Consider the following 21,361-nt stretch of genomic DNA (forward strand, 5'->3'; position numbering starts at 1 on the left):
GTCTCTTTATGTCTGTTTTCTTTCCTTTTTTTTTTCTTTTTTCTTTTTTCTTTTTTGGTGTAGTTCTTATTTATGTTGTTTTGTCTCTTTTTGTGCCTGGATGTCTTTTAATTTTGTACTGGAAATTGTATTTGTAAAACTGTTTGTACAAGTTATACGAGAACTTTGTCTCCAGAGAAATTTTTTTCTTCTTCCAGGCACCTCAGTGCACTAGTACTTTTGAATCACCTGAATCCAGTTTTAGGAGTGGAATTTTTTGTGTCATCCTGTTTGAAATTGGGCAGAAATCTATTTGAGGACTGACTTTTCTTTCTTCTAGTGTTCATCCTTTCTGGTTCTCAACTAAAGGTCTAAGGGTTTACCACAGTGTTCCACACTTCATGAGGCTGGAACACCTATTTTTGTCCTCCCAGACCCATGAGGCTTCTGTCTTATTCATGATTTAGCTTAGTTAAATCTTATCTTGGTTAGCTTTTTGGTACCTTCTAGGAGATTTAAAAAATAATTTCCCCAGATTTTCTGATTGTCTTTAGCAGGAGAACTTGTCCAAATTATCCCAAGAGTAATATAATTGTCAAACTTTCCACTGAGACTTTTTTTCTTAGTTTCTATAAATGGTATAAGTAAAAGATCTATATAGAATTATTGTCCTTGGTACTAATACACAGTATACATTTTGGTAAATAACTTCAGCTTTCTGGGATGGCATTCTTCTTCTACATCAGGAAATTCAATGATTTCTTGGCTGAGGACTTTCCAAAGAGAAAATTATAATACATTGAGAACAGAGTTATTTAAATCATGGAAGTTTATTTATAACTTTAAAAATGGAATTTAATGTTTTAAATACCAACATAGTGTGGCCTCACTATGTTGCCTAAGCTGGTCTCAAACTCCTGAGCTCAAGCAATCCTCCTTCCTCAGCTTCCCAAAGTGTTAGTATTACAGGTGTGAGCCATTGCAACCAGCCTGAACTCATGGAAGTTGAAATTGACTATTGCATTAAGCCTGCCTCTAATTCCAGGATGTTTGTCAAGAAACTGTGTCCTGAGTTTCAAGCCAGCACTTATCTCAGTGTTCATGTACCTGAGGACAGAAGAGACCATCTGTGTCATCAGGGTCCATGCTGGAGGTAGGAACCACATCAGCTTTTTAGAAAAGAGAATTTAATAGAAGCAATTGTTAGCTAGGTATTGAGGAATTCTAAAGGCAAAAGGGAATACTAAGGTATCAACTGCTTCATGGCAGCTACAGCCCCTAAAGCTGGAAGATCAAAGAAAAGAGGATGAAATGACTAAAACATAGAAGTTTGGAGGAAGAGTCCATGGAGCGAAAATTTAGACCTGTGAGAAGAGGGGGATACTGGTGCCTTGGGAACTTTGAGGGCCCCCAGTGGCTGACACTCAGCCTCTGAGGACAGCCCCTGTCAGGTGATACTCAGAAGGCATAATAAAGCTTGTTCTGGGAGTGCTGGAAAAGTTGCCGACTAGATTCAGTGGCTGCTACTGGAACTAACTGCTACTGTCTAGAGAAAGACGCAAACAGGAAGCAGCCTTTCTCTTCTCCCTCATCCAGCCTCACAGTCCCTCTCTACAGTCCCCCAATGGCAGAGCCTCACATAAAGTCAGCTGGCAAAGGATAAACATCACCCAGCCTCAGGAAGCCGATGACAGTAGGATGGGTTTAGACTTGACAGCCTATGTTTTAATAACCAGCACCCATGTTTACCATCTGCACTGAGGTCTAGGTTAGTTTATCATGCTGTCACTATGGATTATTGGAGTTTTAGGATAATGAGCTGTGTTTATGCCCCAGAAGTTTATATTATTTTGTCTATATAAGAAATGTGAGGCCAGGCGCAGTGGCTCACGCCTGTAATCCCAACACTTTGGGAGGCCAAGGAGGGTGGATCACATGAGGTCAGCAGTTAGAGACTAATCTGGCTAACCTGGTGAAACCCTGTCTCTACTAAAAATACAAAAATTAGTCGGGCATGGTGTCATGTACCTGTAATCCCAGCTACTTGGGAGGCTGAGGCAGGAGAATCGCTTGAATCCAGGAGGTGGAGGTTGCAGTGAGCAGAGATCGTGCCACCGTACTCCAGCCTGGGCAACAGAGTGAGACTCCATCTCAAAAAACAAAAAACAAAATAAAACAAAACAGAAAACAAAGAAAAAGAAATGTGAGTACAATACTATCTAGCAAAAGAAAGTGGACCTTCAGAGGGATCATTGAAAAAGACAGCCACTTTAAGAAGGAAAGGCTTATTTCTTCTGTTCTCCTTTTCAACCTATCTATATTTTGTTCTTTGATGAAATAACCTTAACTTAGATTGTTCAATGACATTCTGTCTCATAATGTACCATTGGACAACAGTTCTTGTCCCATATTCCAACACTAGCAGTATCTGAAATGTCCGCTCACTCTCCTGAGGCTCTGGGGCTTTCCATGAGTCATACTCTAACATGAGCCCCTATCTAAATACAGACAGACTCTGAGGGAGTCTTTCCCTAGGTGACCTGTGATTAATCTAGGTACTCATAAACAAATAAAGTTTCTTCAGCTTCAGTTCCCTGAATTTATCTGTCCCTTTCTTTCTTTGTCACTGTGGAAGGACTGGCTCAAATAGTGTCAGAGATCAGATTTCATTATGACAAACTGCAGTGTTGTCTAAATTCTTCTTCTTCTTAAATTAGTATTATTTTTAGAGATGGGGGTCTCACTGTGTATTACCCAGGCTGGTCTTAAACTTGTGAGTTCAAGCCATCCTCCAGCCTCAGACACTTAAGTAGCTGGGGCTTCAGATATCTGTCTCCAGGCCTAGATAAATTATTTTTATTATTGTGGAATATGTTATACTAAGTACCATTTGTTGTTAATTAAGCATTTAATTTATTTTGGAAATCTTTATGTTACCTTGAGACCCAGTGTAACTGATGTTTGTTTCATAATAAAGGAGTTGTTCATGTAAAGTGGAGTGCTCAGGGTTATTCAAAACCAGCCAAAGGGATAGAAGCCCTGTGCTTTAGAAATTAACACTTAAAATAATCAGCACAAGTACTAACATTTATAGATATAAACATATTTTCAGCCAGGGGCAGTGACTCATCCCTCTAATCCCAACACTTTGGGTGGCCGGGGTGGGAGGATCGTTTGAGCCCAAGAGTTTGAGAACAGCCTGGGTAACATAGGGAGACCCTGTCTCTAGGAAAATAATAATAATAATAACTGGGCATGGTGGTGTACACCTGTGGCCCCAGCAACTTGGGAGGCTGTAATGGGAAGATTGCTTAGGCCGAGGAGGTAGAGGCTGCAGTTGGCCATGACTGCACCACTGCACTCCAGTCTGGGTGACAAAGTGAGATTTAAAAAAAACCAAAACAAAAACAAAACTAAAAACATGCTTTCCTATTTACCAATATGAAGCAACCAACCATAAATCAATATCAAAGGAGGAGCATTTTATAAATGAAGCATAGACTTTGCTATTAGAGAGGGTGATTATAAGGAGAACTTCAAGGCAAGAAATACTTCATACCAGTAGTTGCCTTCTTCAGTTGCAAACAACAGAAACCATCTGCAGTAAGTTTAAGTAAATGAAATTTATTTAAAAAAAAAAATAACCACTCACAGGTTCCCTGGAAGAGCCAGAAAAAAAGTCTTAGAAGCAATGGATCCAGGAAGAGTACTCAGAACACAGTGGCTAGTAGAGGACACAGACACTGAAAAATGCTTTCTGATGCTGGGTTCTGGACTCTACTCTTGGAAATGCCATTACTTCTGTCTCTGGAACCCCAAGGGTGTCTGCTTGCACCATGGGTTTTGGACACATTTGCTTCAGATGCAGTCTTTTGGGGCTGCACCTGGTTGGCTAGGTCTGGACTACATCCCCTGAACCCTAGCTGCCAACGAGGCTGAAAAGAATGTTTCTGTGAAAGGGAGAAAGGGCAAGTCAGAAGGTGCGGACTTGAAAGATAGGGAATTCAAAACACAGGAAGAGTGTTTAAAGTTGTTGGCTAGCAACTTTAAAGAACAGAAAATGTCGAAGTCATTTCTCAAAGCATGGTGCTAATCATCTGCATCATAGTCTATCAGGATGCTGAAGAAAATGCAGATTACTGGGCTGTATCCTCAAATCTTCTTCTTCTTATTACTACCTTTTGAGACAGAGGCTTTCACTCTGTCACCCAGGCTGGAGTGCAGTAGTGCAATCATGGCTCACTACAGCCTCAAACTCCCTGGCTCAAGAAATCCTCCCTTCTCAGCCTCCTGAGTAGCTATAACTACAGGCACGCAACACCACATCGAGCTAATTTTTAAAATTTTTTTTGCAAAGATGGGGTTTTGCTATGTTACCCAGGCTGGTCTTGAACTCCTGGGTTCAAACAATCCTCCCACCTTAGCCTCCCAAAGTGCTGGGATTATAGGCGTGAACCACTGCATCTGGTCATCAACCCCCAAATCTTATGAATTAAAATCTCTGCAGTGAAAGCAGCAACCTACGTTTTCCACAGCCTCCTTGGGTGATTGTGATGTGTACTAAAGAGTGAGAACACTCCTGCGCAGTTTTGTTTTGTGTTTTATTTATTTAAATGGAGACACCAAGTTGGGCTTGAACTCCTGGGCTCAAGAAATCCTCCTGCCTTGGTCTTCCAAAGTGCTGGGATTACAGGTGTGAGCCACTGCGCCTGGTCATCCTGCACAGTTTTCATTTTCAAACGGACTTTAAAATTTTTGTTTTATTTACTTTTGGAATTGAAAGGAAGACAGCTATACCTTTCTCAGTCAGAGATCAAAATCTGTGTAACTCTCAATAAGAAAGCCCTCTGCTATGGACTAGAGAAATGATGAGTGTCCACTCTTCTCTTCATAGGCGAAGCATCAAAGGAGGAGTGAGTATTTAGGTGTGATTAGCATAGACTCTGAAGTGAGATGACTTGAGTTTGAATACACCCTATCTCAATTAGCAGTGTGTGGCAGATTTTTCAAAAAATGTCTTTTTCAAAAAATGGCCACAGCAATATTTCCCATTCTGCATGCTCTTGCAGAATCTTCTAGAACCTTGCCACTCTCCCAACAAGAGATGGAGACAATTTTTTCTCTCTTTGAATCTAGGCTGGCCTTTGTGACAGCTTCTACAAATTTGTGATTTCTGAGTCTAGGTCATAAAAGCCCTATGCACTTCCACCTGGTCCTCTGAGAACACTCCCACTCAGAATCCAGCCACCACACTATGAGGAAACCCAATTTGCTGCAGAGGAAAAGCTGACACAGAGAGAACTGAACTCCCTAGCTCCCAGGAGATCAGAAACCAACTTACTGGTCATGTCAGCCATCTTGAAAGTGGGTCCTCTAGCCCCCAGATGAGCTGCTCCCCTTGATACCACAGACAGCAGGTACAAGTCATTCCTGTGGATCTTTGCCAAAATTGTAGATTAGTGAGAAAAAGAAACAACTGCAATTTTGTTGTTGTTGTTGTTGTTTTTGTTTTGTTTTGTTTTGTTTTGAGATGGAGTCTTGCTCTGTTGCCAGGCTGGAGTGCAATGGTATAATCTTGGCTCACTGCAACCTCCACCTCCCAGGTTGAAACAATTCTCCTGCCTCAGCCTCATGAGTAGCTGGGACTACAGGTGCACACCACCATGCCTGGCTAATTTTTGTCTTTTTAGTAGAGACGAGATTTCACCACGTTGGTCAGAATGGTCTCGATCTCTTGACCTTGTGATCCACCCGTCTCGGCCTCCCAGAGTGCTGGGATTATAGGCTTGAGCCCTGCCACAATTGTTTCAACCCACTAAATGTGGTTGGTTTGTTATGTAGCAATAGATTACTGATAAGGAGATGAGTCAGTTAACTTCTTTGTGCTTCAGTTTCTCTGTATATAAAATTGGGAAAACAATTAAATCCACCTCATGGAGTTTTAATGAGAATTAAACAAGTTTTGATATGTAAAGTACTTAGAAAACAGCCTGACTGGCCAGGCACAGTGCCACAATGCCTGAAATCCCATTATTTTGAGAGACTGAGGTGGGAGGATTGCTTGAAGCCAGGAGTTTGAGACCAGCCTGCGCAACATAGTAAGACCTCATCTTTACAAAAAATAAAGTTAGAAAAATTAGCGAGGTGTGTTGACTTTTTACTATAGAGGAGGTTGAGGTAAGAGGATTGCTTGAGCCCAGGAGTTTGAGGCTGCAGTAAGCTATGATTGCACTACTGCACTCCAGCCTAGGAGACCTAATGAGAACCTTTCTCAAAAAAAAAAAAAAAAAGCCTGACTCCTGATTTATTAATAATGTCATTTCTGGAAAAGACTTAAAGGTGAATGAAAAGAAGATCAGAATGACGTAAACAGGCAACCCGGAACTCCTTTAGACATGTAGTAAAATTGTGTTAATTTCACATATCTGAGGTAGGGCAATTTAAATTGGTAACCATTGAAATGATAACTTTTTAAATACATAAAATGAGTTGTACTACTTTTAATTCTAACTATAATTTCAGCCAAACTAATGTCAATAATATCTGTTTAATTACAATGAATCATTTATTCTTAGCCTGTGAATCATTTATTCCTATTATTGCTGACTTAGGACTCAGAGGCTGAATACCTGGTTCTGTTTTAAATCTCCCTTTCCCTTAATGAGTGACCTTAGCCAGTTACCTCAGTTCTCTCCAAAGACCTAGAAGTTTCCAAATAAACATCTGGAAAATAAATAAAGCTGTCAGATATGATACAAATGTTGGTTCTTCCTGTTATTCCGGCACATGGTTGTTTACGAGGCAAATGACCTGTTGGAAATAACAGAAGCGAGAGTCAGAAAATATGACATTGCAGCTCAAATCTGATAAAAATCTCCCCGGGCACTAAAATATCATGGGGATCAGGAGCCAGGAGATGGGCCTTTGCTCAAGGAGGCACTGGGCAGAATGAAAGGCATCTAAGAGGACAGGTGACTCTCCCAGGGCCACAAGCATAAACTTCCATCATCCAGCAGTCGTTGCTGGGACAGGGCAGATTGTCTAGTAAGACAAGTCCTTTCTATTTTCCACATATCTTTTTTTCTTTTTCTTTTTCTTTTTCTTTTTTTTTTTTTGAGACGAGTCTCGCTCTGTCGCCCAGGCTGGAGTGCAGTGGCGCGATCCTGACTCACTGCAAGCTCCCCTCCCAGGTTCACGCCATTCTCCTGCCTCAGCCTCCTGAGTAGCTGGGACTACAGGCACCTGCCACCATGCCTGGCTAATTTTCTGTATTTTTAGTAGAAACAGGGTTTCACCGTGTTAGCCAGGGTGGTCTTGATCTCCTACCTTGTGATCCCTCTGTCTTGGCCTCCCAAAGTTCTGGGATTATAGGCATGAGCCACTGCGCCTGGCCTATTTTCTACATATCTTAAAATACCTCAAGCCATTGTATTCACTGTCTACTGCTGCGTAAAAAATCGCCCTAAAGCTCTTTTGAAAAATATTTTCCTTTCTTTCTTTCTTTGCTTCTTTCTTTCCTTCTTTCCTTCTTTTTCTTTCCTTCCTTCCTTCCTTCCTTCCTTCCTTTCTTTTCTTTCTTTCTCTCTCTCTCTCTTTCTTTTTCTTCCTTCTGTTTCTTTTTTTTTTTTTTTCAGGGTCTCCCTCTGTTGCCCAGTCTGGAGTGCAGTGGCACAATCGTAGCTCACTGCAGCCTCAATCTCTCATGCTCAAGCGATCCTCCCAAGTAGGTGGTGCTATAGGCGCATGCCACCACACCTGGCTACATTTTAAAATTTTTAGTAGAGATGAGATCTCTCTGTGCTTCCCAGACTGGTCTTCAACTCCTGAGCTCAAGCAATTCTCCTGCCTTAGACTCCTAAAGTTCTGGGATTACAGGTGTGAGCCATTGTACCTGGCCCCTTCGTTTAAAAAAAAAAAAAAATGGTGCCGGGTGTGGTGGCTTATGCCTGTAATCCCAGCACTTTGGGAGGCCAAGGCAGGCAATCACATGAGGTCAGGAGTTCGAGACCAGCCTGGCCAACATGGGGAAACCTCGTCTCTACTAAAAATAGAAAAATTAGCTGGGCATGGTGGTGGCACCTGTAATCCCGTTACTAAGGAGGCTGAGGCAGGAGAATTGCTTGAACCCAGGAGGCAGAGGTTGCAGTGAGCCGAGATGGTGCCACACACTCCAGCCTGGCGACAGAATGAGACTCCGTCTCAAAAAGAAAATAATAAAATAAAATAACAAAAAGCCCCACTTTCCTTCCCGTCATATTATTGTCATGTATGCAGCTTTATGGTCTACTCCTTCACCTTTTTCTGGGGATGACTTTAAAACAAGTCGTCAAATACAAGTCGTCTCTGAATGTACTTGCTCTTTAGGAAAACAATGCATCTAGATGGTCCACTGGGGGAAAAGTTGCAGGAAGTGTAGCTGGGGTCCTGGTGGAAATGCAGAGTTGCAGATTCCACTCCATACCCACTGATTCAGAATCTGCATTTTGACAAGGTTCCCTGGTGGTTAGTATGCACGTTAAAGTTGAGAAGCTCTGTTCTAGGACTGTCATTGAAGAGCTGAGAATCACTTGTGTTTCTGAACTTTATGCCTGCATCCAGGCACATATGAGAATAATAAAATGAGATCTGTTTAATTATGATGAATTGTTTATTCATTGGAAATAATGGCCAGTCCTGCAGCTCGACATGGTATTTGGGAATTTGGAGATCTTTCTTTCTCTGTGTCTCCCTGACTCTGTCTCTCTCTCTCTCTATCTCTGTCTCTCCCTCTCTCTTTCTCTCTTTCTTCTCCAGCTCTCTCTCTCTTTCCATTTTTTCTCTATCTCTTTCACCTACATTGACTTTATCGTTTTATTTTTCTATGGAAATGTTGAAACAATTGAGACTTGTTTTTGTTTTTCCCCATCACTTGGAGCTGACCCTTTTCATCTTTGATTCAGCCAATTTCCTTCAAAGCTAAATATTAAACAGATCTGTCTTCTGACAGCTGACCCCAAACAGGGACGAGCAGTGGTCCTCGCCCCAAGGGTGGAGAACTGAGCCAACAAAGGTAGAGGAGAGACAGGATGGAGCCAGTTCCTGTCCCCCAGGGAAGACCAAAAGTTGTGTCTAAGCCTACACACAGCCAAACAGCCAATAACCAAACAACTGATAGCTTCTGGAAGGCATTCTTGCAAAAATTTCTCTTTTGCCAGAGGGTGAAAGGGTTGCTAATTGATTTTGTCTGCCTTTCAGATGGACTTAGAGAGACATAAGAGGTTTAATTCTAACAGAGAGGTAACATTTTTAGATACTTCACTGTAGCAAAATATTCTTTGCCTCTCATGTGATTCTGGAGTTGCATATTGGTATTTTTTGTTTCACCAGCTTGTTATCCTGTTAAGCCAATAGCAGCAGTAAATTTAATTAAGTAGATCCTTTTCTAAATGACATACGTTTCATAAACATATTATTTATTCATAACAAAGGAATAAAAGAAAGCCAACTCTTCCCAAACTCATTGAGAATCGGTGGTCCCGATTCTCACTGAAGAGATAGGTGAAGATTGCCGTCTTGTGATCTCTGGTAAAGAGATGCCACCTCGTGCCCTCTTTACTGCTTCTAGGGCTTGTGTCTCAGCACAATATGCTATTGATCTCAAATCTGGTATGCTGTATGTCAACAAGTGAAAACAGGGAAGAGAACCAGATAGGGAGGTGTGAAAGGAAAATCTATTGGGCTCCCCAAATCACTAAGCTAAAAGGAAAAGTCAAGCTGGGAACTGCTCAGGGCAAACCTGCCTCCCATACTAGTCAAGTCATCCCTCTGCTCACTGAGATAGATGCATATTCTGATCGCCTCCTTTGGAAAGGCTTATCAGAAACTCAAAAGAATGCAACCATTTGTCTCTCACCTACCTGTGACTTGAAAGTCCCCTCCTTGCTTTGAGTTGTCCCTGACTTTCTGGACAGAACCAATGTACTTCTTACATATACTGATTGATGTCTCATGTCTCCCTAAAATGTGTAAAACCAAGCTGCGCTCTGACCACCTTGGGCGCATGTCCTTGGCCAAATAAACTTTGTTTTCTTTTTCTTTCTTCTTCTCCTTCTCCTTCTCCTTCTCCTTCTCCTTCTTCTTCTTCTTCTTTTCTTTTTTTGACAGAGTCTTGCTCTGTCACCCAGACTGGAGTGCAGTGGCATGATTTCAGCTCACTACAACCTCCGCCTCCTGGGTTCAAGTGATTCTCCCGCCTCAGACTCCCGGGTAGCTGGGATGACAGGTGTGCGTCACCACTCCTAGCTAATTTTTGTATTTTTAGTAGAAATGAGATTTCACCATGTTGGTCAGGCAGGTCTTAAACTCCTGACCTCAGGTGATCCATCCACCTCTGCCTCCCAAAGTGTGGGATTACAGGCATGAGCCACTGTGCCCGGCCCAAAATAAACTGTCTAAGTTAACTGGAGACCTGTCTGAAATTTTCAAAGTTCACAGAGGGAAAAAAGAGAAGTCACAGAATACAACTCTAGCCTTATCTTTTCATGTCCACAGAGAAAGAGCTCTGTAATGTTATGCAAAATGGCAGAAATGCCAGTTTGTGAAAAGAGACAATTGTTTTAACAGACACAAAAAAGCCTCCTACTCACTGTGAATGACCAGAGTTTTTAAGAGAAAAAAGTCACAGAAGTCAGAAAGTCTGCCCATAATCCTGAATCAAAAAATCTGGAGTCAGAATAAAAAGTTGGTCGGGAAGTATTTGCTTACATAAAAAAAAAACTGTGAAAAACCTAGGAATTTGGGTTCACAAAGTCTTCTTAAGTCCTGGGATTTCAGTTTTGTTCTTCCTTTCTTGTTATTCTGGATTAGGGTGTTATTCTTGTGATTTTTGAAAAATGAAAAATATGGCCTTATACTCTTGCCTAATACATCATTTCTGGAAATAAGAGGTGAAAAAATGAGTTCATTTCTTCTTTAGCCCAACCCAAACCAAGTGTGAGCTAAGGAATTCTTTACTTTATTTTTATTTATTCATTTTTAAGAGACAGCTTTGCTCTGTTGCTCAGGCTGGAGTGCAGTAGTGAAATCATAGCTCACTGCAATTTCAAAATCCTGGGTTCAAGTGATCCTCGAGCCCTAGCCTCCTGAGTAGCTGGGACTGTAGGTATGTACCACCATACCTGGTTAAATTTAAATTTTTTATTTTTATTTTTTGTAGAGACTGGCTATGTTGTCCAAGCTGTTCTCAAACTCCTGGCCTCAAGAGATGCTCCCACTTCGGCCTCCCAAAATGCTTACAGATAGCCACCACTCCCGGCCAGGAATTCTTAGCATGTTTGTAACATGAAGAAATTAAGGGCATATTGGCTTTTGTCCTTACAGTTGGTCTATTTTTTTAATTTAAGCTATGCCATAGAGTTTTGTGGACACTATGAAACTTAGGATCATTACTCTGTATTTAACAGAGTAAGTGTTCCAACGGGGCAGAGGAGAATAATATTAATAGTTGTGTGCCTCATTTCTGGGCAAATCTGACAATAAGCTCATTGGATGAGTAGCAAAATCATAATCTCAGAGAGAAATTTCTAGGGCCAGGTCCGGTGGCTCACTCTTGTAATCCCAGCACTTTGGGAGGCTGAGGCAAGGAGGATCATGAGGTCAGGAGTTTGAGACTTGGAGAGAAATTTCTGAAACAGAAGGGCATACTATCTTTTGGAGAATTAACTTAATTCAGAGCTTCCATTTACATTTTTCTTATGTTTCTACTTTGCCTTTATATATTCTTTTGTAATTTACATATTCCTGTACGATCCTAAAATCTTTCTGAAACAAGCAAGAATATAAACGTATTATTTTGATAAGTGTTAGAAGTTAATTTTTACATTTTTTTAAGAGACGGAGTCTTGCTCTTTTGCCCAGGCTGGAGTGCAGTGGCACGATCTCAGCTCACTGAAACCTCTGCCTCCTGGGTTCTAGCAATTCTTCTGCCTCAGCCTCCCGAGTAGGGAGGGCGAGGCTAATTTTTTTTTTTTTTTTTTTTTTTTTTTTTTAGTTTCATCGTGTTGCCCAGGCTGGTCTTGAACTCCTGAGCTCAGGCGATCCACCCGCTTCAGCCTCCCAAAATGCTAGGATTACAGGTGTGAGCCACCGCAGTGGGCCAATTTTTACATATTTTTTAAAACACAAAGTTATCCTTGTAACCACTGGCATTGTAACTGTTAATGAAAAGCAAGGGCTCCTCCTAGTGATACTGCAAGTCAGTGCAGCGTACTAATTCCAGGTGCATTTGTTTTCTTTGTTGTGTAACAAGTTCATTATCCTTAGTAAACAAACACACACTGGAAATCTGTTGAATTCAGAGACCAATAATGAAGATGTGTATTCTAGGGAAACTGCAGTAACTCCTTCAGGCCACTAGGGGCCATTTGACTACATTCTCCTCCCAGTTCAAAGTAAAGGTCCCCAGTGGACCCCCAGGGAGCAAAAAGAAGGACCTCCTCCCACCCTAAAGTGGGATAGTCTAAGGGTAGAATCAGGTGCATCATACTCAATAAATCAGTATTTCTCTAATTCTATTACTTTTTGAAACCTCTTTAAAAGGAAAAAATACATGTGAATTCCCCAATATTGACATGGGAATGGATTACTGTACAATGGTGATATATGTAAAAAATGATTGCTCTGACCATAACTGTCAACAAAAGGGGGTAGAATGAAAATAAGAAAGTTGGTGTTCCTTTCACTACTACCTGCTGTGGTCAAATATTGCTTGCCTACTTTTTCTCCTAAAAAAAGAAATGAGGCTAACATCACTACTTCCCACTTCCACCAAACCCTCCATCCAATACGCAATTTGTCCTCTTATGTAAGATGAGAAGAATTTCCCCAGTTGTTCTGGAGAAGAATTGCCCCGGTTGTTCTGGAAAAAGTGTCCTTTTTTGTTGTTTTTTTTTGTTTTTTTTCCCCCCCGAGACAGAGTCTGCTCTGTCACCTAGTATGGAGTGCAGTGGTGCGATCTGGGCTCACCGCAAACTTCACCTCCCAGGATTAAATGATTCTTCTGCCTCAGACTCTTGAGTAGCTGGGATTACAGGCGTGTGCCACCACACCTGGCTAATTTTTGTATTTTTAGTGGAGACAGGATTTCACCATGTTGGCTAGGCTGGTCCAGAATTCCTGACCTCAGGTGATCCACCCGCCTCAGTCTCCCAAAGTGCTGGGATTACAGGCGTGAATCAGTGCACCCAGCTGAAAAAGGTGCTCTTTTCTTTGTCCTTCCCTGCCTCTGTTCGCTTCCTAAGTGGTACCATTCCTGGCCAGGTACACCATTGTCTCTTTGAAGGTAATTAAGCAGATTGTATAAGATGTCATTAAGTTTTATCACAATTGCACACAAGGACAGACTATTGGACACAACCACCTAAGTACATATGTCCTAGATACTTAGGTGGCCGTGAAGCACAGGTCAGAGTCAGGCCAAGGTTCAGCTGACTGTAGGAAGACCTCAGCTTCCTTTTGATGCAGTTACAAGATGGTTCATTTGCTACCTTACAGAAATAGCTTTGAAGAAAAGTACTGTAAGCTGCGTGGTTGTAATTGGATTTAAGTACTATTGAATATAATATAAAAGTGACGCATCCTCCTAATAATTAAAGTTGTCATCTTTAGGTTTTATTCAACGTTTGAATCATGCTCAAACTTGCAGACTTAACTAAGTATTAGATGCTTCATCTCCAAGAAAGCTGGCCATGGAGTACAACAGGGAATCTAGTAGCAATCTGGAGCTTTCCTCTAAAAGTGCTGTGGTCTCAAAATGCAGCCCTGGGTATCTGGATACAATCCCACAACAGGTGATTGCTAAAAAGAAAAGATTTCAAGATTGAGGGACATAGCTCCTTCTTCTAATGCACATTATGTTGGGATGGTGGGGTGAAGGCCGAAATTTTCCAGGTTGGAGTCTTTTTGTGGTTTCAGTTTGCTTATCCTGGTATCTGCAGTTGAGAAGAAACCAAGTTTGAGATTTAGGATGTGGACAGAAGGCAGGAGTTTTGCCCATAAATTACAACAGAGTCTGAACCCACAGGGACTGCTAAGAAGACAAAGTGATCACAATTGGCTTGGGCCCGAAGCCAGGGCCCCTGCAGAGCAGGAGCCCAGTTGGGGCCTCCTCCCAGGGTCACTGCAGCTCTGCCTGTGCGTGGATGATAGACAAGCTCTGTGCTGCTTCCTCTGAATCATGGAAACAAACAGGCCAGGCCAGGATGGAATAAATGAAGCAGCAGATGAAAGACATTTTGAAGATGAACATGAATTAGAGGGTTGGAGGGATCTGACTTTGACTTTCACATTTATCTGCCTTCTCCTTTCAGCAGTGTGCCAAGGTGGCCGGTCAAGCCATGGGAACTTCTACAAGGGCCTCTGCAGGCAGGAGGCTAGTGAAGTCTTAGAGCCTATGCAGTGGACTCATGCTCAGGAGAGATATGAAGCCGGGGCCTCGTCTGCAGGTTTCTTCATTCACGTTGAGAAAGTTTGTCCTTCCTGCCACCCATAATTTTCCTGGAGAACTGAGAATAAGAAAACCAGAGGGACACCCACAGAGTCCATACGTTCCTAGGTTAGTTCTACACGGTCCCCTTCTCCTCCCAGAAACCTGAGATGTCAGATTCCTCAAGATTCCTTTGAGCTCACCCTAAACTGCTCAGGGCAAGAACTTCAGTCCATTTGTCTCTTGAGGCAGTCTCTGGCATGTTTATGAAAAGATCACTGGAGACTCCAGTTTCACAATCAACAATGTACCTAAAAATAGAAAAGAATCTGTTCCAGGATAATTTTGTCTCCAAATAGCAAGATCAACAAAAGATGCCTTCAGGGAACAAGTGCTCCTGCACTGAAGTCTAATGAGACTCTGAGCTGCCTCTCAGAGCAAGGGGAGGGTGTGGCTCCTACATGTCCTCTTCCCATCAGCTCACACCGACTGGCAGTATGGATGAAGCTGTGAACAGTAAATGGTGACTGTGAACCATTCTGACCCGGTCACGTCACCTGGGGCTAGGTGGCACTATTTAATGAACCATCTGCTCAAGGCAAGGCCCGGAGTCTAATTGGTTGAAACGCTTTGTATGAAATCCAGAATGCTAGTTGCCAAGACTCTCTTCCCCTAAATTTTTAAATCCCTAGGTAATTCCCTGGAAATGTAATCCGGATGTTCCTGACTCATGTATATTTAAACCCATCCCACTGTTGTTTCCAAAAGACATTTGATGGATGTTCCGGGGGGAGTGTTTTGTCTTTATCCAATAAAGGAATTCCCATTAATAAGACTCACAAAAGCCAACAGGGACTGCTGTGAAATCTAATTCTGTCTTACATTTGCTAACTTTTCTTTCCCTTTCCTTTTTTTTTTTTTTTCTGGCCTTGTTAAATAGTCTAAGAAAACAGGAGAAAGAGTGTAGCATAACATAGAGCATCCTGGACCTTAGTACCTTCAAGCTAAACCTTCCTTTCTCTGAGCTGGCAAACTGGGATCCCATCAATAAGCAGTGTCAAAATATGGAGTTTCCAGCAAGTCAGCTTAGGAAAGGGAGTAGAAGAGAATAAAGTAGAAATCAATATCCATTCCTAGGCTCTTACCACATTGTAGGAAGCACTTTCTGTTTGTTTGTTTGTTTTTTGTTTTGAGATGGAGTCTCACTCTGTCACCCAGACTGGAGTGCAGAGGCACAATCTCGGCTCACTGCAACTAACACCTCCCAGGTTCCAGTGATTCTCATGCCTCAGCCTCCTGAGTAGCTGGGATTACAGGTGCCCACCACTACACCCAGCTAATTTTTTGTATTTTTAGTAGACGGGGATTCACCGTGTTGGCCAGGCTGGTCTCGAACTCCTGAGCTCAAGTCATCCTCTGGTCTCAGCCTCCCAAGTTATTGGGATTACAGGCATGAGCTACCATGCCTGGCCATAGGAAGCACTTTCTATTCCGGTTGGTAGATACAGAGATAGCTTATCCTTGCTGTTATATCAGCAGACAATAGATCCCAAAACACAGTGCAGATTCATCACGGGGTTTTGAAGTCACAGAGACTTGAATCAAAGTTCTGTCCCCCTCCTCCCATTCCTCAACTATGTATGTAGGACTTGGATGAGCTACTGGAACTCTCTTAACCCCTGTTGCCTCATGTTTCAAGTGGAGGCGATAATATTTAACTCTTCACTTTTAACTAATATTTATTGAGCAATTATTATGTGCCAGATATTGTGCTAAGAGCTTTCCATGCATCATTTTATTTTATCCTTATGATTTCCTTATTCTATAGGCATGAGAACTGACACAATATTCACATTTGCTCACCCACAAATTCACAGTATTTGCTGAGTGTCAAATCTGGAACACAAACATCGCTCCTTATGACTCCAGAATTATCATCCTGCTGCTGTGAGTATGAAATGACATAAGATATGTATAGGGTAGGGCTCATAATAGCTAAGGAAAAGAACCAACACTGACTAAGAACCTGTCTACTGTGTGCCACACCGTAGATGTGTTTTCCTTTCCGAGGCTGTCATTTTGCTTGTGCACGCAAGACTTTTGTGGATGTGACAGTTCTAGTAGAGGATCATAGGGACATGCGCACCTCCAGCTAAGCTTGTCCTCCTCCACCAAGAACACAGCTTTCAGAGAATATAAGTAGAATGGTAAGTGAGGAAGGAGACAACCACTCATTTAGAGAAATAGTTTCCAAATCACTCCTTAAAATGAGGCCAGGCACAGTGGCTCACACCTGTAATCCCAGCATTTAGGAGGCCAAGGAAAGAGGATTGCTTGAGGCCAGGAGTTTGAGATCAGCCTGGCAACATAGGGAGACTCTGTCTCTATAAAACAATAACTTAAAAAAATTAGCTGGGCATGATGGTGCGTGCCTGTGTCCTAGCTACTCAGAAGGCTGAGGCAGGAGGATCACTTGAGCCTAGGTGTTCAAGGCTGCAGTGAGCTATGATGGCACTACTAAACTCCAGTCTGGGTGACAGACTGAGACCCTCTCTCTCAAAAACAAAAACAAACAAACAAACAAAAACATTTAAATGAATGGAGAAAAAGATGTCTCAGACAGACCCCATACTCTTCCTAAAGGGATTTAAGTATGCCCCATTTCAGCATGAACATAAGTCTAGAAAATACAAAAGGAGGAAGAATTTTCTGTCCAGTGCTTTATTTGTGCAAATGACGGGATTTCTAAAGCTTTTCAACAACACAGCCGTTGGCTCTATTCAAAATCAGCCGATAGTAAGCAGGTACTTTGTCCTCTAAAGGTTTCTAGAAGCCTACATGGTCTATATTTGGCCATCCTGATTTAATTCCCTATTTTTCTGATAGAGAAGGAATGTCGCTCTCTGTAGAAATATGTGTCCTAAAAGTCCCTTGGCTACTCCGATTGAAAAAAGAAACATGGGGGGAGGGGCGGCCGGGCTGGGCCGGGGGCGGCGGGGGGCGGCTGGGCTGCGCGGGGGGCCCGGGCTTCTTGCTCACGCCGGCCCGCCGCCCCCAGGACGTGTTCCTCCTGATCCGGCGCCACAAGACCACCATCTTCACGGACGCCAAGGAGTCCAGCACCGTGTTCGAGCTGAAGCGCATCGTTGAGGGCATCCTCAAGCAGCCTCCTGACGAGCAGCGGCTGTACAAGGATGACCAACTCTTGGATGATGGCAAGACCCTGGGCGAGTGTGGCTTCACCAGTCAAACAGCACGGCCACAGGCCCCAGCCACAGTGGGGCTGGCCTTCCGGGCAGATGACACCTTTGAGGCCCTGTGCATCGAGCCATTCTCCAGTCACCTGAGCTGCCCGATGTGATGAAGCCCCAGGACTCGGGAAGCAGTGCCAATGAACAAGCCGTGCAGTGAGGACCCCCAAGAGGCCCATTCCCCCCCAATAAAAGAGATGTGGGAGTCTAAAAAAAAAGAAAGAAAGAAAAAAAAGAAAAAAGAAACATGTTTGCGGGACTAAGCTAAGATGTTGAGATAAGAATGAACACAGTGGTCACAACAGATAAATAGGAGAAAGACAGGAGCTGATGAAAATGGGAATGCTTTCTTTCTTTTTCTCTCTTTATGGTTGCCTTGTGGAGGCGATAAACACCCTAACTATGTTTATATTCTGATGATGTAAGACATTGCTTCCAAAGAGATTGCAGTTTCCATAGAACTGAATCGATGGGAGCACATATTAATCTCTTTTTTATTTTAGGAGAAAGAGAATCATATCACAGAAAAGTCATGAAATGACTGAAATGTTCTTTTCTGTTCCCCCAAAGCATCATTAAATGTATGTTTAACCGCCTAATATAATCTGATCAGCATATATGCTTGACATGATTCATCATAATAATGACAATGGGAATTTCCAAAGAACACTTATTCTGTGCTAGGAATGGTGCTGGCCACTTGACATGAATTATTTCACTTAATCATCTCAGTAATTTAGTTGAGAAAATTGAGACTCTGATTTTAAGTGATATTTCTAAGGCCATGTACATAATGCATAGGTTTGAATTCCATGTGTCTTTGACTGCAGAATCCATGCTAGTCCACACCTCCTAGCCCTAAAACAGCAATAATATATCAAAAGGGACCAGGAGATGAAAGGGGGTGGGAATTGGCATCTGCCCAGTACTTGGTCTGTATCAGGTACATTACACGTTTTCACATGCCCAACTTCACATAATTAGTAAGTAGGTGAACTGAGATTTAACACCAAATGGATCTGCTTTCATAGTTCACTCATGTTCCCTCAAGTGGACTTTCTGCCTGACTACTTTATGTGAGTTTAAAAAAATTAAAATAGTTCTTAAAGTTAAATTTAGGGACCACCTAATCCTGAAACTAATCAAAAACAATATTGGGAATTAAACTTAAGACATTGATATCCTGATTATCTATTGCTGCATAGCAAGTTACCCCAAAGTGTGGTGGCTTTACTACAATAATTTATTATTGTTGTTATAATCACAATTCTGTGGATGAAAAATTTAGGTGGAACACAGTACAACAGCATGCTGCTTCTCCTTCGCTATTATTTATTTATTTATTTATTTAAGTTTCAACTGGCATGTAGTAACTATACATATTTATGTGGTAAAGTGTGATGTTTCAATACATGCATGCATTGTGTAATGATCAAATCGCGGTATTTAACATAGTCATCACCGCATGCATTTATCTTTTCTTTGTGATGAGAACATTTCAAAATCCTCTTTTCCAGCTATTTTGAAATACACAATACAATATTATCAACCATAGTCTCCCTACTGTGCAATAGAATACCAGAACTTATTCCTCCTGTCTAACTGTAACTCTGTACCCATTGACCAACATCTCTGCATGCCTCAGAATGACTTGCTTCTGCTCAGCAATGCCTGGAGTCTCAGATGGGAAGACTTGAATGGTTGGGGGCTGAAACAGCTGAAGGCTGGATGGTTATCTCTCTCTTACTCTCTCTTTCTCTCTCTCTCTCTCTCTTTCTTTCTCTCTCTCCAAAATAGCAAGCTTGAGCTTCCTCACAATATGGCAGTCTCAGGTTAGTTGGACGTCTTAAATGACAGCAGAGCTTTGGAGTGTTCCAAGTATTTCAAGAAAAGGAAGTGACATCTACCAGTCTCTAAGGCCTGGACCAAGAAACGGATACAGCATCATATTTGCCATAGTCTGTTGTTCAAATTAACCAAGGGCCTACCTCAATTCAAAGGAAGGGAACAGAGACCCCACCTCTTCATGGGAGAAGTATTGAAGAATATGGAGCCATTTTTAATCCACCACTGCTAAACTTCAAAATTACCTAAATATACAATGTCAGCTGACTCACTAACATCAGTATGATAGGCTACACGTTGAACTGTTTTTTTACCCAGGCATTAACCAAACTTGTCAATAACTATTAATATTAGTCTTATTATAGATATAAACCATCATTTGGGCTTTTTTTTTTTTTTACCTAAATGTGAAGATCTTAAGGAAGGAATAAAGTAGTCTTTATTAATAGTTAACCTATTGTCTAAAAAGTGTTTATAATATTTCATTTAATTTTCATAATTACCTTAGTGTGTTATATCCATTTTATAGATGAGGGCATCAAGGCTTAAAGAGATCCAAAGTGGTTTCTAAATATCAGCATCCTTGATGCCTCAAATAGTTTTAACTTTCAGGGTGAATCTTCTTTTAAAGTTTTTAAAAATTAAAAAAAAATACATATATATTTTTGGTCGATACATAATGTTTTGCATATTTGGTGGTTACAGGTAATTTAAATGCAGGTTACTCTAGTCCACCTAAAACTCCATAGATCCAACACCTCCAGATTCTTGAAGGTATGTTTCTAAGTTGTCCATTGTTCGAGTTTCCCGTTTCTATTTAATTCTTGATCCATCAGATCTTGTCTCTAGTTACAGGTCACTGCTTTCCACCTCACCCCACCCTAAATGTCCCAGCCCCCTTATTCATTAATTCCATAAAACTCCTTTTAATACAGGACTGTCTTGAATATACAGATCTAAGTTCTGAAGGTTTGAGGGTAACAGGGAGATCACATTCCACTTGACAGAGAAATGACTTTCAAATGAATATTAGACAACGCTGTTTTTAAAAACACCTAGGCCATTTCTGTTGCTGGGAATTTCTTACTGGCTGTTCACTCCCACCACGTGTTATAGGCCCCTGATATTGCCTCCAGCCTGTTGGTCTCTGGAACTACTTATAGCTTCACCTCACTCCTCTCCTGGCTGCTGCTATAAACTAATATTCTAACAACACTTTTGTGCACAGCCATTAGGGACGTTCTTTGTCTTGCCCTGGGCCATTGCAGAAACAGACTTCACCATCCAAAGAGGTTAACAAAATATTTTATGCACAATGACACTTCTCTTCCTTTCTACTCTTGTCTGCTAAGGAGAAGGTGATACTGCACCAGTTCACATAATAATGCTTTTGAGTTTAGTTTCAATTACAGCGAATACTTTTTAAATCTAAAATTGACTTAGCAAATAAAATATGCCCTGCACATAGTAGATATTTAGTAAATAGGTGAAGTGTGAAGTGTAAATAGGTGATGGTGAAGTGCTAATCAGGAGCCATTATGTTGCATAGTAAAGAAAGCCTCAGTACTTAGTTTCATGGTTTGACCACTAAACTAGCAAAACAATGTATGAAATTCAATGAGGAAAAATATGAAATTGCATTAGAATACACAAGGAACGGTTCAGGGAACCCATTGAAGAATAGTCAATGGCCATAGAATGAGATACAAAAAAAGATGACAAGGTCCCCAAAATTAGTATTAGTTGGATGTTTTTAAGTTTATTTAATAAATACTTGAAAGAAGAAATGCTTTATTTATTTATTTATAGAGACAGAGTCTCACTC

At 41.5% G+C, this 21,361-nt stretch overlaps 1 pseudogene across 1 annotated transcript; it reads left to right on the forward strand.

Annotated features, from left to right (window-relative positions):
• Nucleotides 1-17,173: 17,173 nt before the first annotated feature.
• LOC117082232 lies at nt 17,174-17,937 on the forward strand (annotated as a pseudogene). Its single transcript, XR_004436528.1, has 2 exons — nt 17,174-17,244; nt 17,327-17,937. The product of XR_004436528.1 is annotated as an elongin-B-like (transcript).
• Nucleotides 17,938-21,361: the final 3,424 nt, after the last annotated feature.

The sequence above is a fragment of the Trachypithecus francoisi genome, unplaced genomic scaffold (assembly GCF_009764315.1).
Source record: "Trachypithecus francoisi isolate TF-2019V2 unplaced genomic scaffold, Tfra_2.0 Lachesis_group9, whole genome shotgun sequence".
Lineage (NCBI taxonomy): Eukaryota > Metazoa > Chordata > Mammalia > Primates > Cercopithecidae > Trachypithecus > Trachypithecus francoisi.